Source organism: Rhinatrema bivittatum, chromosome 5 (assembly GCF_901001135.1).
Source record: "Rhinatrema bivittatum chromosome 5, aRhiBiv1.1, whole genome shotgun sequence".
NCBI classification, from domain to species: Eukaryota; Metazoa; Chordata; class Amphibia; order Gymnophiona; family Rhinatrematidae; genus Rhinatrema; species Rhinatrema bivittatum.
The window spans coordinates 341,903,222-341,913,316 of NC_042619.1; positions in this window are offsets into that span (position 1 = coordinate 341,903,222).

Below are 10,095 nucleotides of genomic sequence, written 5' to 3' on the forward strand. Positions count from 1 at the left end.
GCCAGTGCCCCTGTGGAACCTCAACCTAGTTTTGGAATTTCTAGCGGGACACACCTTCAGACCACTTCGAGGCCTGTCCCTCCGTTTGTTAACCTTGAAGATGGTGTTCCTGCTGGCTGTATGCTCAGCACGCCGCATCTCAGAGCTACAAGCACTGTCCTGCCTTGATCCGTTTCTCAGAATCACTCCAGAGGCTATCCATCTTCGCACGGTTCCTTCCTTTTTACCCAAAGTAGTCTCACACTTCCACCTCAACCAAACCATATCCTTGCCTACCACGGAAGGTTTGAAGAAGTCGGAAGAAGGTTGAATACTACACCATCTCGACATCGGCAGGCTGCTGTCCAGATACCTGGAAATGTCAGAAGCAGTACGAAAGACGGACCACCTGTTCATCCTTCACAGCGGGAAGAAGCAAGGGGAAGCGGCCTCACGGGCAACCATCGCCCGCTGGATCAAAGAAGTTATCAAGGCAGCCTACGTATAAGCGGGAAAACCACCGCCTCTACGGGTCAAGGCTCACTCTCTATCAGAGCGCAAGCGGCCTCCTTGGCAGAAACTAGGATGCTGTTGCCTGCAGAAATATGTAGAGCGGCGACGTGGTCCTCCCTCCATACCTTCTCCAGATTCTGCCGTCTGGACGTCCAGGCCAGGGAGGACACAGCATTTGCGAGGGCAATCCTGAACGGACCTCGGGCAGCCTCCCGCCCAGTCCGGGAGTAGCTTTTGTACATCCCACTTATTTTGAGTCCATCTGCTCTACACGCTAGGAAATGTAGAGATTACTTACCTGATAATCTCCTTTTCTTTAGTGTATGCAGATGGACTCAGCATCCCGCCCGGCTGCCGGCATACATGGGGATTCACCGACTCACGGTAAGCCATTTTTTTTCTTATAATAGGCCATCCACCCTGTCGGGTGTCGACGCCTTCCAGTTGAGAACACTGGCGGTCTCCAGCTACTATCAATCGGTCAGGGTAATCCTGTTCATTTAATCGATCGGTCAGTTACACATATATCCATAAAGCTGTTGCAAGGAAGATTACTGAATTGCTGCACTTCCTGCGGGGGTATATGTACCCGTGCTGACGTCAGATCCGTCTCCAACTGCTAGCACGAGCACACTATACCCACTTGTTTTGAGTCCATCTGCATACACTAAGGAAAACAAGATTATCAGGTAAGTAATCTCTACATTACTCCTTATGTTGTAACGCATGCCCAAAACAAGTGCATCCATAACAAGCTTTTTATGAGTAAATTTTGTGCCATACCTAGATCTAGCGTTATAGTGGTGGTGCTGATGTAGCAGACCTTCCTGAATGGTTTCCTTATGATTTGTAGCATATCAGCAATGGATTATATTCATCTTCTTGCCCTCATAGAAGTAATGGCAGAAAAGGACTTAATGGCCCAGAAAAGGACCCTAATGGCCCATTTAGTCTGCTCAGCAAGCTCCCATAGTTATCAGTTTCCCAGTTTATTCAGACCGCCAAGGTCAGGCTCTTGTTGGTTTTTGTTTGAGTCCAATTTCCTTTCACCCCCTGCCGTTGAAGCAGAGAGCAAAGTTGGAGTTGCATCAGATGTGTAGTATTGGGCTTTTTGGTTGAGGGTAGTAACTGCTGCCTCAAGCAAGTTACCCCCATGCTTATTTGTTTTCCCAGACTGTACAGTTCAAAGTCCTTGTTTGTTGTTGTCTGAATCCAATTCCTATTTCCTCTTTTCCCCTGCCATTGAAGCAGCAAGCAATGATGGAGTTGCATCAACAGTATGAAGGCTTATTTGTTAAGGTTAGCGTCCACCACACCAGCAAGTTACACCCATGCCTCTTACTATTTATTATTTATTATTTATTTTAAAGGTTTTTATATACCGCGGAACGTTTCAAACATCACCTCGGTTTACAATGAACAATAATTTAGCAACAGGCTTTACAATCAATTCAGAAAGAACAAGCATATATCAATAAACCAGGCAAAGAGTAAACATATAGTACAATTGGTTCCCATCTAATCTCCTGGGAGAAACTATGTATAATTACAAACTATATATGATTAGGTGCATTATGTACAAATATTAATATACAATCTATGTATAATAAGGTACGTTCAGGGAGAAGAAGAGGCAGATAGAGGTGAATAGGGGTGGGGGGGAGAGGGGGCTATTTGAGGTTGGATGGCTCTTTGAGGAGAAGGAGAGGGAGGCTGATTGGGTAGGATGGCTGTTTAAGGAGTAGGAGGACATTAGTATAAGCTTCTCTGAAGAGCCAAGTTTTTAGTTTTGTTTGAATTTCTTGTGACAAGGCTCCCAGGCGTAGGTCTGCGGGCATTTATTCCAAAGGTTGGTTCCTGCTATGGTAAATGAACGTTCTCTTGTGGAAACATGTTTAATTTGTTTGAGAGCGGGAGTCCTTGAGTTTGCTTGGTGTATTGTTCTTGTAGGTCTATTAGATTTGTGGAATGTAAAATGGTCAGAGAACCATTGCATTTCTTGGTTGTGGATGGATTTGTGTATGAGGGTAAGGATTTTGTATGTAATTCTCGATGCTATTGGTAGCCAGTGAAGGAATTGGAGTACCGGTGTTATGTGATCATGGCGATGCGCATTGGTGAGTATTCGGGCGGCTGCGTTTTGTAGCATTTGTAAAGGCTGTAATGAGTTTTTTGGCAGTCCAGGTAGGATGGAATTACAGTAGTCCAGTTTTGACAATATTGTAGCTTGTAAAACTGTTCGGAAATCGTGCAGGTGTAAGAGAGATTTGATTCTTTTCAGAGTGTGGCGTTTAAAGAAGCCATTTTTTACAGTGGCTGCAATTAATTTTTTTAAGGAGAAATGGTTGTCTATGATAATGCCGAGGCTGCGGACTTGCTGTAAGGCGAGGGGGCCAGCTTGTGAATAATTGGTAGGATTGATAGGGATGTTGCTTTGTGGAGAGATGATGAGAAGTTCTGTTTTGCTGGTATTGATTGCTAGAAAGTTTTCGGTGAGTAGATTCTTTATTTCTTCAAGGGCAGATACTACAGTCCCCTCCCCTTTGCATTTAGGGATCCACAGTGTTTATCTCATGCCCTTTTGAAATCTTGCACCATTTTTGTCTTCACCTCCTCTGGAAAGGCATTCCAGGCGTCCACCACTGTGAAGAAATATTTCCTGAGTCGTCCTCTCCCGGAGTTTCATTTCGTAACTACCTAGTTCTATTGGTTTTCTTTCCAGCGGAAAGGTTGTTGTTGATCGTGCATCATTAAAACCTTTCAAGTATCTGAAGGTCTTATCTCCTCTGCTCATCCTCTCCTCCAGGTATACATATTTAGCTCCTTCACCCTCTCTTCATAAGTCATTTGATGGAGGAACCCCCTCCCCCCCACACCCATTTTGGTCGCCCTTCTCTGGACCGCCTCCATCCTGTCTCTATCCTTTTGAGATACAGTCTCCAGAACTGAACACAGTACTCCAGGTGAGGACCTATACAAAGGGGGATTATCACTTCCTTTTTCTTACTAGATATTCCTCCCTCTATGTGGCACATGTGCCGGCCGCGGCCCGGCCCTCTCACCTTCCATTGCCAAATCCAGCATCTAGTTCCACGTCCTCTGGCAGCGGTGGGCCGCCAGACTCTGTCCCTCGGCCACCCCCGGTGCTCCAGCTACTGCAACAGGCCTCTGTGCTGTGCGTTGGGTCTCTTCACATAGCCCGTGGAAAGCCGCCGCCATTCAAGCGCTGCGCCCCTCCCTAGGCGCGCATATGCATCACTGCTGCTTATGAAGGGCCCACAGCGGGAACTTGGCCACAGCCCCAGATGATGACATCGCTGAAGCTCCAGTATATAAGGCGGGCTCAAGCTTCCTGATAGTCGCCTTTGCAATAGGACTCTACACTGGTCATGTACTTCGTTGCCTCCTGGTGATCTCGTGCGTTCCTGGTTTCTGATCCCTGCGAGTTCCTGTTCCTGTGTCCCTGATTCCTTGCCTTCCTTTGGATTGACTTCCTGGACACGACCTCTGCTTAGTCTGGACTGCACCATTGATCTTCTCCTGGACCGACCTCTGCTTCATCTGACTATGCCATTGATCTTCTCCTGGACCCCGACCTCTGCTTCGTCTGACTACGTCATTGATCTTCTCCTGGACCCAACCTCTGCGTTGCCTGACTACGCTACTGATCTTCTCCTAGCCCAGACGTCTGCTTCGTCTGACTATGTTACTGATCTTCTCCTAACCCAGACTTCTGCTTTGCTTGACTACACTACTGATCTTCTCCTAACCCAGACCTCTGGTTTGCCTGACTATGCTACTGATCTTCTCCTAGCCCAGTCCTCTGCTTTGCCTGACTACACTATTGATCTCCTAGCTCAGACTTCAGCCTTGCCTTGCCACCGCTCCTTGATTGCTGCCAGCCATGACTCCAGCTTGCTCTATGACACCTCTACAGTCTATGCCCTGGACTTGGCCTATTCAGGCTTCGGCTGGTTCTTGCTCGGGCACCCCCTGTCTGACTTTGGTTCTGTTGGTGCCCGGGTCTCTGCCTCATCCAGTACAGACTTCCCAGCTTTGTTGTTGCTGCCTCTGGGCTGACCTCTCTACCCTTCCATCGACAATGACATACGGAGGCCCACCCAAGCCCAGCCGGCCCCGGTCCAAAGGCTCAACCTGCGGGGAACGAGGGCTAGTATTGGTGAAGCTCCAGCCGGCCTCCGTCAGTCAGCCCTCTCCGCCTGCCGACAGTGGGGACTCGTAGGATCCCTCCTACGGGTAGCATCAACCCCACCTCCGGCACAACACTATGCAGCCCAGGAATGACCTTTGTCCAACCATACCTCCTAATGAAGAGACATAACGTATAGCTTGAACAAAATTAAAATAATTTTTTATTAATCCAACCTAAGAAACGTCATTCTTTTAGAGACTGCACCGCACTGGCAACGTTATTTACGGCACTGATTAGTTCATCCAGCAGGCTGGACACTTTTTCCACTGCCTCGGCATTTTCTTTGCGAATAGTATCAAGTACCTTGTGTACGGATTCCCAACCCTGGCTGACAGACTTCTCGTGATGCTTGACGCTCGACATAAGGCCAGCACAGAAGTCAGTGTCCATCCCCTCCATGGAAAAGACTGCCTCTACCGGGGCATCCAGTACCATTGTTGTCTCATCAACCTGAGTTTCAGGGATAATATGAATCAGATCAAATGTGATTTTTTTCTTAGGGCTGGGTCTCCTCGACAAGCTAGTTTGGTTAGCTGGGAGACACTTCTGTTGATGAAGTCAAGGTGAAGTCCGGTGTCGGGGGCAGCCTGTGTCTCACCTTCCAGCGCTATCATACACAGTGTTGACTCCTGGATCTGTGGAGAAAGATAGATAAACAATTAGAAGTTTGCTGTAATTCTCAACTGTTAACCACATAAGTGCCCAATAGAAACATCGCAGGAAAACAGAAAAGCACATTCAAAAATCATACCTTCACTCGGCCCATGATGGGGGTCAAAACGATATTCCATGGTCGCCCACCATGCAATATCGTTGGTGGCATCGGCACACAATATGAGTTGCGTGCCGATGCCTCAATTTTGACTGCCTTTTCTTTCATGTCTTTGTGTATCACGCCAGTGGTACTGGATCTGTTTGACATCTCTGGTTTTTATGGACAAAGAGCTCACATCCACAGCTATCCTCTCCCAAATCCTTTTTTTGTAAAAACGAATGCCTTCGATCAGAAGAGCACTTTATAATTGTCGCATACGGTGCGGCAAAGCAGTTCCTTCTCAGCATCCAAGAAGCGTGCATCACGATCACTTCTTGGGAGCTTGAAAACCGCTGGGGCCTGCCTGCTCTTCCTCGCCTTCAGCATCCTGCTCCACCTGCACGATGAGTTGTTTTCTAGCCATGACGAATTAATTGTTCCCATCCAAACTGTGAACAATGAAGAACATAAGAACATAAGATAAGAACATAAGAAAATGCCATATTGGGTCAGACCAAGGGTCCATCAAGCCCAGCATCCGATTTCCAACAGTGGGCAATCCAGGCCATAAGAACCTGGCAAGTACCCAAAAACTAAGTCTATTCCATGTTACTATTGCTAATGGCAGTGGCTATTCTCTAAGGGGCGGATTTTCAGAGCCCTGCTCGCCTAAAATCCGCCCAAACCGGGCGGATTTAGGAGAGCAGGGCCCTGCGCGCCGGTGAGCCTATTTTACATAGGCCTACCGGCGTGCCGCAGAGCCCTGGGACTCACGTAAGTCCCGGGGTTCTCCGAGGGGGGGCGTGTCGGGGGCGGGCCCGGTCGTTGCGGCGTTTCGGGGGCGTGTCGGCAGCGTTTGGGGGCGGGTACGGGAGCGTTGGCTACGGCCCGGGGCGGTCTGGGGGCGTGGCCGCGCCCTCCGTACCCGCCCCCAGGTCGCGGCCCGGTGCGCAGAGAGGCCCGCTGGCGCGCAGGGATTACTTCTCCCTCCGGGAGGCGTAAATCCCCGGAGAAAGGTAAGGGGGGGGTGTAGACAGGGCCGGGCGGGTGGGTTAGATAGAGGAAGGGAGGGGAAGATGAGGGGAGGGCGTTAGAGGTTTCCCTCCAAGGCCGCTCCGATTTCGGAGCGGCCTTGGAGGGAACGGGGGTAGGCAGCGCGGCTCGGTGCACGCCGGCTATACAGAATTCATAGCCTTGCGCGCGCCGATCCAGGATTTTAGTGGATACGCGCGGCTCCGCGCGTATCTACTAAAATCCCGCGTACTTTTGTTGGCGCCTGGAGCGCCAACAAAAGTATGCCAACGCGCCTTGTTTGAAAATCTACCCCTAAGTGAACTTAATAGCAGGTAATGGACTTCTCCTCCAAGAACTTATCCAGTCCTTTTTTAAACACAGCTATGCTAACTGCACTAACCACATCCTCTGGCAACAAATTCCAGAGTTTAATTGTGCGTTGAGTAAAAAAGAACTTTCTCCGATTAGTTTTAAATGTGCCCCATGCTAACTTCATGGAGTGCCCCCTAGTCTTTCTACTATCCGAAAGAGTAAATAACCGATTCACATCTACCCGTTCTAGACCTCTCATGATTTTAAACACTATCATATCCCCCCTCAGTCGTCTCTTCTCCAAGCTGAAAAGTCCTAACCTGTTTAGTCTTTCCTCATAGGGGAGCTGTTCCATTCCCCTTATCATTTTGGTAGCCCTTCTCTGTACCTTCTCCATCGCAATTATGTCATTTTTGAGATGCGGCGACCAGAATTGTACACAGTATTCAAGGTGCGGTCTCACCATGGAGCGATACAGAGGCATTATGACATTTTCCGTTTTATTCACCATTCCCTTTCTAATAATTCCCAACATTCTGTTTGCTTTTTTGACTGCCGCAGCACACTGAACCGACGATTTCAATGTGTTATCCACTATGACGCCTAGATCTCTTTCTTGGGTTGCAGCACCTAATATGGAACCCAACATTGTGTAATTATAGCATGGGTTATTTTTCCCTATATGCATCACCTTGCACTTATCCACATTAAATTTCATCTGCCATTTGGATGCCCAATTTTCCAGTCTCACAAGTTCTTCCTGCAATTTATCACAATCTGCTTGTGATTTAGCTACTCTGAACAATTTTGTGTCATCTGCAGATTTGATTATCTCACTCATCGTATTTCTTTCCAGATCATTTATAAATATATTGAAAAGTAAGGGTCCCGATACAGATCCCTGAGGCACTCCACTGTCCATAGGATCCATCAGGACATTGTTGATGCCAAATTATTGCAATTAAAGCTAACAGCCATGAATATGTCCAGGCAGTGAATGGAAGGACAATAGGAGCAGGACACATGGGGGAGCAGTGAGACATAGCACAACATAATGGAAGGACAATAGGAGTAGGGCACATGGGGGAGCAGTGAGACACAGCACAGCATAATGGAGGGGCAGTAGGAGCAGGCACATGGGGGAGTAGTGAGACATAGCACAACATAATGGAAGGGCAATAGGAGCAGGGCACATGGGGGAGCAGTGAGACCTAGCACAACATAAAGCAAGAGCAATAGGAGCAGGGCACATGGGGGAGCAGTGAGACATAGCACAACCGGCAGTTAATGGAAGGGTAGCAGGAACAGGGCATATGGGGGAGCAGTGAGACATAACACAACCGACAATTAATGGAAGGGCAACAGGAGCAGGGCACATGGGGGAGCAGTGAGACATAGCACAACAGGCAGTTCATAGAAAGGCAATAGGATCAGGGCATATGGGGTAGCAGTGAGACACAGCACAACAAGTTGTTAAGGGCAACAGGAGCAGGGCACATGGGGGAGAAGTGAGACATAGTACAACTGGCTGTTAATGAAGGGCAACAGGAGCAGGGCACCTGGGGGATCAGTGAGACATAGCACAACAGCTGGTTAATGAAGGGCAACAGGAGCAGGGCACATGGGGGAGTAGTGAGACATAGCACAACAGGCTGTTAATGGAAGGGCAACAGGAACAGGGCACACTGGCAAGCATTAAGACATTGCACAACCTAAAGGAAGGGCAACAGGAACAGGGCACATGGGGGAGCATTCAAACATAGCACAACAGGCAGTTAATGGAAGGGAAACTGGAGCAGGGCACATGACGGATCATTGAGATATAGCACAACATGCACATCTAGGCAAGGAGCAGAATCATACAGACATTACAAGTCCCCCAGGTCGTGCTCCTCGCATGGACATCCAGGCCTTGGGCACCCAAAACCTGGACATCCATGCGAGGAGCACGACCTAGGGGCTGGTAAGGGGCCTTGATCAGACACCCAAGTCCAGGACGTCCATACAAGAACATCCAAGACTTAGATGCCCAGGCACAGGCCCATTGCGAGACTCAAGGTCGTTCTCCTCACATGAACGTCCAGGACTTGGATGCCCAGGTACAGGGCCGTCCTCACATGAACATCCACAACTCAAGCGCCCAGGTACAGGCCTGTACTTGGCACCTGAGACCTAGACGTCCATGCGAGGAGCACGACCTGGGGACTGGTAAGGGGCCTATGGCCAGATGCCCATGTCCTGAACATCCATAAGAAAATATCCAAGACTTGGACGCCGAGGCACAGGCCCATTGCGAGACTTGAGGTCGTGTTTCTTGCATGGACATCCAGGTCTCAGGTGCCAGGTACAGGCCTGTCCTTGCATGTATGTCCAGAACTGGAGCAACAGGTACAGGTCTGTACCCGGGCAAACATGTTTGCGAGAACATGCGACTTTGACGCCCGGGTCCCTATCCTAACCTGGGCATCCAGGAATTGAGCGTTCTTACTGTTTGCCTAAGAAAATAAATGACCTCTTGAGATTGAAGCTGAGTAGATCTGTTAGCAATACCGATTCGAATATGAATCCCATGCACCAGCTCACAGTAGAGATCTAATGCAAGAACTGAGAAAAAAAGGATTGTCTGACTCCTTGCAGCGATTTATGTACACCCCCCCCCCCCGCCAAAGCAGGATTCTAGCTTGAAGCTTGACTTACAACATGACATCATGATGGGAGAAAAATTACATTTTTTGAAATAATAAAAATACTACTACTAATAATGAAATGTTCAATGAACATTTTCATAAACCGCATTTATGCCCCTTTAACAGAATTTTTGGCACACTAGCAATGCTATACGGACTTCCCATCCTAAAAAATAGGTAGAGCTAAGGACACACTTTCGGTCTTCCTGTGTGTGTTTTGGGCGCCCTTTTTATTTCAGGTTCATTTAAATATAATATTGAGTGCCCAGGAAATGAGTCTGTGCGCACGTTGAAACTGTGGGCACCAAGTTTGGATGGACTGTTTTAGCATGTCTGTATTGCATTGGCCCGCTAATGATTGCTGGTCAGTACCCCAAATCTCAGGCAGCAGAGATAAGCCCTCTGCTTTCATGCAAGGAACTGGATGCAGGTGGATGTGAGCCCGTAGTAGACAGAGCATAGTGCAGAACAAACCCTCCCTAATCTAGCCCCTTCTGCTCTCTTGTCCCCCTCCCGCCCAATATCTGCAGGGAACAGAAAGGGGGGGGGGGGGGGGTTGGAGAGGATAGAACAAAGAATAATTTCGTTTTAGTATTCAGATTTTCTATTTCTAATATGTGATC